This window comes from Pleurodeles waltl, chromosome 9, assembly GCF_031143425.1.
Source record: "Pleurodeles waltl isolate 20211129_DDA chromosome 9, aPleWal1.hap1.20221129, whole genome shotgun sequence".
NCBI classification, from domain to species: Eukaryota; Metazoa; Chordata; class Amphibia; order Caudata; family Salamandridae; genus Pleurodeles; species Pleurodeles waltl.
In genome coordinates this window covers 1116308835-1116315034 of record NC_090448.1, presented here as the reverse complement: position 1 = coordinate 1116315034, position 6200 = coordinate 1116308835, and the positions used below count along the sequence as shown (strand labels likewise).

At 49.7% G+C, this 6200-nt stretch overlaps 1 pseudogene; it reads right to left on the bottom strand.

Annotated features, from left to right (window-relative positions):
• Positions 1-2984: 2984 nt before the first annotated feature.
• On the bottom strand, positions 2985-3093 carry LOC138260547 (5S ribosomal RNA; annotated as a pseudogene).
• Positions 3094-6200: the final 3107 nt, after the last annotated feature.

The following is a 6200-nucleotide window of genomic DNA, read 5'->3' as shown; positions in this document are numbered from 1 at the left end:
ATTGGGCGCTCCAATGCAAACTGGGAGCCTGGGCTTGCTCTCTCCAACCCGGCTAAACAATGGCAGGTTGGAGAGAGCCCTTGTGAGCCTGTATGTTTGGCCCACCCGAGACGGCTGGCCAGACATGCATGCACACTGTGAGGAGTGCTCTGTGCACTCCCCTCACTGCTGGTCACCCCCATGGTCCCACCCCTTTAAAAATGAAAACACCCCTGGGATTTGGCCCATCCATTCCATGTACAGCAACCTGATGAATATTTATTTTTTCTGAGAAATCCATAAAAGAAGCAATCAAGGTTTTTAGGTCGAGCGTTAGCGTTCGGCCTGCTGTATACTAAAGTGTACAAAAGAGTGAGTTCCAGCATTTTGATTTGTTAGTTGCAGTGCCCTTCAAAAATCCTTGCTTGCTAGTGGTCAGTTCTGCCTCTTTGTCCTGCCTTTTTTCACTTTGGGAGCAGCACAAAGTACTGTGTAATTACGCTATGTCCTGTTTATCTCTTCTGTAAGGGATTTTTTTGGGGCATTTGCCTGCTTCACCTCAACAGTGTGGGTGCTTGTTCAGTCCCTCCTCCCCACCAGCTCCCTCTGTAAATATAAACCAACGTCAGATGGGGGCTTTTCCAGGGCCAGCTCGTCCTCGCTCTCTTTATTTTCAGTCTGTGTGGCAAGAAAAGTCCACTCAGTAATTTACAACGCTAGAAGCTCTAACTCGAGCAAACACAAGAGCATTGCTTTCCCTCACCCTACCCCCAGCTTTGTAAACTCCTAACCGGACTTTTCTTGTCACACAAATGAAAAAAAAACGCAGCGTGATCGTGCTGCGTTTTTTTTTTCTTTTCATTTGTGTGGCAAGAAAAGTCCAGTTAGGAGTTTACAAAGGTAATAGCTCTAACTCGAGCAAATGCGTGACCCGTTGTATTGAAAATGCTCGTTAAATGCTCTGGGTTACGTCCGATTCTCTCATCTTCACAGGCTGCAGCAGCCCCTCTCCAACCTAGCACGACTATCAGACGGCCCCTCTCACACACTCAATTACAATGGGCAACCCTGACCTGACACAGCATGTGCTGCGCCTCCTTGGACCCCTCCATAGGGCATGACAAGGAGGAGTCACCAGGGGAGACACTGCTTCTGAACAGCAGCGTTCATTCTCCCCTCCCAAGGACGATTAGTTGCTGCTGTGCAGGAGTTCTCTCTTCGTTATCCCACTGAGTGGCGACACCTCCATTCACTCTTGCCAGAAGAAATATCTCTTCTACACTACCTTAACAAATCCAGAAATAAACGTGAAGGCAAGCCCTCTTCTTGCACTTTTTTTCCCTTAATGGAGAGGCTCTGTCACTCTGTAAGTGCCATCTGCAACATATTCGCCATGCCTAATAGGCAGAGGGTGGCCAGTCTTTTCTTTACTTTTGTCAAACCAGGGTCCCACAGAAAGTATTTAGGAGTTGTTGAAAAAATCAGATCTTTCATCATGGAATCCTTTCTCAAACAACATGCAAAATAATGCCCCTTCTTACAATTCAAGTGCAACTGAAAGAGACAGAGGTCTGTAGTTTAATGCTTTGGATGCAACAGTGAGTAATGTGCTCTCTGCTGGGATGTTTTCCTATGTTGAACAGGTTTTATTCTGCACACGCTCTGCTCACCCATTCTTTCTGTGGTCGATAAATGGATCGTTAAGTTAATGACACCTCTTACAGTGCCATGAAATGCCGGAAAATGCTTTGGAATGCTTCTACAACAACTCAAATTGTACGCACCTTTCCTCTTTTTATTCCCTGTTTCTGGAATGCTCTGCTTTTGGACTCTGTTACACTAGTGTCTGCAACTCATTTAATTCTTCCACACCGAATACATCATCGTCCTTTTATCACATTTCCGACACGCTGTGCTGATTTTTTTCCATTTGGTTGCCAATAGTGGGCTCAAGCACTATTTCTTAGGGGCTAATGCTTATTCATGGTACAAGTCTTAAAGAAAATAAGTGGGGGGACTGACCAAGTTAGACACTATGCAAGTAACATCACGGCACATGACACCACGGCGTGTGAAATCGCACCTGGAATCACAGGTAGTGGCATCACAACCCATGACCTGACAGGAAATAACATCACAAGAAGTGAGATCTGGTCTTAAGACCTCACGCATATGCTTACCGTAAGAAAGCAAAGCCTTAGCTAGGGATCCCTTTACCCGTCGTGGAGCAAATGTTTTCTTCAGCTTGGGCTGACTGTATTGTTAAGTGAATGACACCTGTTACAGTGCCATGAAATGCCGGAAAATGCTTTAGAATGCTTTTACAACAACTCAAATTGTACGCACCTTTCCTCTTTTTATTCCCTGTTTCTGGAATGCTCTGCTTTTGGACTCTGTTACACTAGTGTCTGCAACTCATTTCATTCTTCCACACCGAATACATCATCGTCCTTTTATCACATTTTCCGACAAGATGTGCTGATTTTTTCCATTTGGTTGCCAATTGTGGGCTCAAGCACTATTTCTTGGGGCTAAGGCTTATTCATGGCACAAGTCTTAAAGAAAATAAGTGGGGAGACTGACCAAGTTAGACACTATGCCAGTGACATCACGGCACATGACACCACGGCGTGTGAAATTGCACCTGGAATCACAGGTAGTGGCATCACAACCCATGACCTGATAGGAAATGACATCACAAGAAGTGAGATCGGGTCTTAAGACCTCACGCATATGCTTACCGTAAGAAAGCAAAGCCTTAGCTAGGGATCCCTTTTCCCGTCGTGGAGCAAATGTTTTCTTCAGCTTGGAGTGTAAAGTGCAGAATTATTGCAAGTTTTCCTTTGGAAAGTGTGTATTTTAGTGTTATTGCTGTTCTTTTGTATTTCTTTTTTTAAGACAGGAAAAAAAAGAGTGCAGGAAATAAAAAGTGTAAAATGAAATTAGCGAGGGAGCTGTGTAATTGAGCTAAGACGTGCAGCACCTAGTGTCTGCGAGAGGCAAAATGCCTACAGCACCTGGTATTCCCAGGCGGTTTCCCATCCAAGTACTAACCAGGCCCGACCCTGCTTAGTTTCCGAGATCGGGCGCATTCAGGGTGGTATGACTGTAGGCAGGATAAGCTGCAGTTTCGGCTCTTATCTGCTCAGCAAGCCCACCGCCCGAAGCCCGCTGCTCTTAGTCGCACCTGCACAGGCTCCCGTTGGGAAGTTGGACATGCGCTCACTGCCGGAGGCCAAATGCCCCAACCAACATGGAGCACCATTTTTAGGGTCGAGCCTGCGTCACATGCGCTTGCTCATGCGTTTCGCTTGCGAGACGCATTAGCAGTTAGAAAAGGGCTCGGAGCCCCACCCATGTCACGTCCGTGTCTTTCATTGGTTCGTGGGCTTGCCTTTCAAAATCGCTGTTTTCTATCCGGTTTCTGATCTACTTTTTATCTTTTTTCGCAGCGCGATCTTGCTTGGCAGAAGTCGAGCATGACATCGACCCTGTTACATAGTTAATTGCACTTTTGCTGTTACACGATAATTGTACTTTTTCCGATTGGTTTAATGTAGCAAGAAAAGTCCGGTTGGGAGTTTACAACTGCTAATAGCTCTAACTTGGAGAATTGCGAGACCTGTTGGATTGCAAATGCTTGTTTCTAGTCTGCTTGTGAAGCAGATATTATCTGCAGTCCTCTCCGGGTGCATTAAAAAAGTCGGATTTTACCGGTTTCACATTTCGCCAAAAAAATCTCCCAAACTACTCCCAGCCTGCCACAACATCTACCCGCACTGGTAAGTCCTGCATCTAACGTCACCGTGTCTTCTTTACAGCCATTCAATACTGTGCCACAAGAAGCTAGCAAGGGGCGTTGTGCATCAACAGTCTCTGCGCTCGCCTGGGCGTAACAAAGGAACCCGCAGCCCTGGCGGTGCGGCGAGGGGCCGCCGAGCACCAGGGCCCCCTCAGCACACTACGCTTTGCACAGGCGGCAGGCCCCTCACTGGGTCCACGGGGAAGGGCCTCCCCTACAGATACTTTGCAGAGGGGAGGGGGGCTTTAAGTTTCGTTACGCCTCGGTGCTGGCAACCCCCCTGGCAGCCACTTAGTAGACAACAGCACAACTATAAAGCAAAAACGCACTTACATTATAATCCTTTGGGGGGAAAAAATCGAAGTTGTTTAGCCTCAGCCAATAATCTTGCACAAGATAATATTGTGCTGGAGAGAATTAAAAGTCCCTATAATACGAACAGCAAAGTCATCCCACATGCAATGTGCGATTTTGTGCTGAGCCAAAACCAGCCTGTCGGAAACCAGCGCCCGGGATGGAACAAACAGACAAAGTCATAAATGAAATGAATGGCTGGCAAGTAATTATTCTGTTCCTTCATTCAGACAGGAAGGAGAGGCGTACGAGAGAGCATCTGTCAGATACAAAGCGACTCAATGCTGGGCCGTGAAGCAGAGAGGTGCCTGTCAGGCCGGGTGGTTGGCGGCACTCGCAGTGTACAGGTGAGTGCGTAACCTCAGCGCTGCGGGCGGACCTCCCCCGCCACAGTTTACTAAGGGTCCATCCGTGACAGGTGAATGGCGGGCGCAGGACTCGTATTGATCGGTCTGAAGCTGTCAGGAGCCACCGGGGGCTTGCAAAATGCTATCGCAAGAGCTTTCTCGTTAACAATTTGCCCGGGGAAGGTGCCGCTTCCCTTTTGACCCCTTGACCTCGGCGTTTATTTGTCATCTTTTTAATTAAAATAACAGAAGGCAGCGTCTTCGGCCTTGATGGTATTATTATGAGTGAGGGGTGCGGGAGAGTCCACGTGTTCATCTGTCTACACGTTACCGAAACGTCAATCCATCCATCCATCCATCCGCCCGTCCTTCCTTCTTGCTTTCTTCTGCATGCATTACCATTATCTCGGGGCCTTCCACAATCCTGAAACTACCAGGGATGGAGCCAGATTCTGAATTTGATGCCAATAGGATAGATGTCTGACCTTACCCAGCTGTTGCGCCGGAGACCCGCTCTGGTCTGTGATATTCGTTGATATTCGGTCCTGCGACTATGCATGGGCTCGGCGCAGTCCACAGTTTGGTTCCTTGCACACTCGCTTCCTTCGGACCGGAATAGTGTTTGCAAACGCCGCAGGCCTTTACTGTCGCAGTAGGCTATGTGCAATGCATCTAATCTTAGCCTTACTCTGGCACAGGACTTCCAAGGCTGCTTTAATGTGATGGTGTTTCTGCAGTTATAAGCACACACCCAGATGCCTGTTTTTCCAAAAACCCGAGTCAGTCTATTAGCATTTTGGGTAGCCTAATATACATAGGGGGTCATTCTGACCCTGGCGGTCATGGACCGCCAGGGTCAACGACCGCGGAAGCACCGCCAACAGGCTGGCGGTGCTTCCGGGGGCATTCTGACCGCGGCGGTAAAGCCGCGGTCAGAAAAGGGAAGCCAGCGGTTTCCCGCCAGCTTCCCGCTGCCCCAGGGAATCCTCCATGGCGGCGCTGCAAGCAGCGTCGCCATGGGGATTCCGACCCCCTTCCCGCCAGCCTGGTTCTGGTGGTTCTCACCGCCAGAACCTGGCTGGCGGGAACGGGTGTCGTGGGGCCCCTGGGGGCCCCTGCAGTGCCCATGCCACTGGCATGGGCACTGCAGGGGCCCCCTAACAGGGCCCCACATTGATTTTCAGTGTCTGCGTGGCAGACACTGAAAATCGCGATGGGTGCAACTGCACCCGTTGCACACCAGCAACTCCGCCGGCTCCATTCGGAGCCGGCTTCCTCGTTGCTGGTGCTTTCCCGCTGGGCGGGCGGGCGGGCGGCCTTTTGGCGGTCGCCCGCCAGCCCAGCGGGAAAGTCAGAATGACCGCCGCGGTCTTTTGACCGCGGTACGTTCTTCTGGCGGTTCCCGCCAGGCCGGCGGCTTCCGCCGCCGGCAGGGGTCAGAATGACCCCCATAGATCTCAGAGTTCAGTACTGCTGTCCTGCAGTCGTCAGACCTCCGGTTGGTCCTGCGCAGTACTCAAATTAAACACATTGAAGCATTCTCCGAGGCGGGGACCACTGCAATCAGGTGCCCAAGGTCCTCCATCAAAGTGTGACCTGGGATTTTGAGTTTCTAGGAAACAACCATTGCTGCTGGCGGTACTGCCTTCGGGTCTATCATCCATGGCTATTTATTGCCCGGTTTCTGAAGAGGAGCGTTTCATCTAGTAGAATGTGCT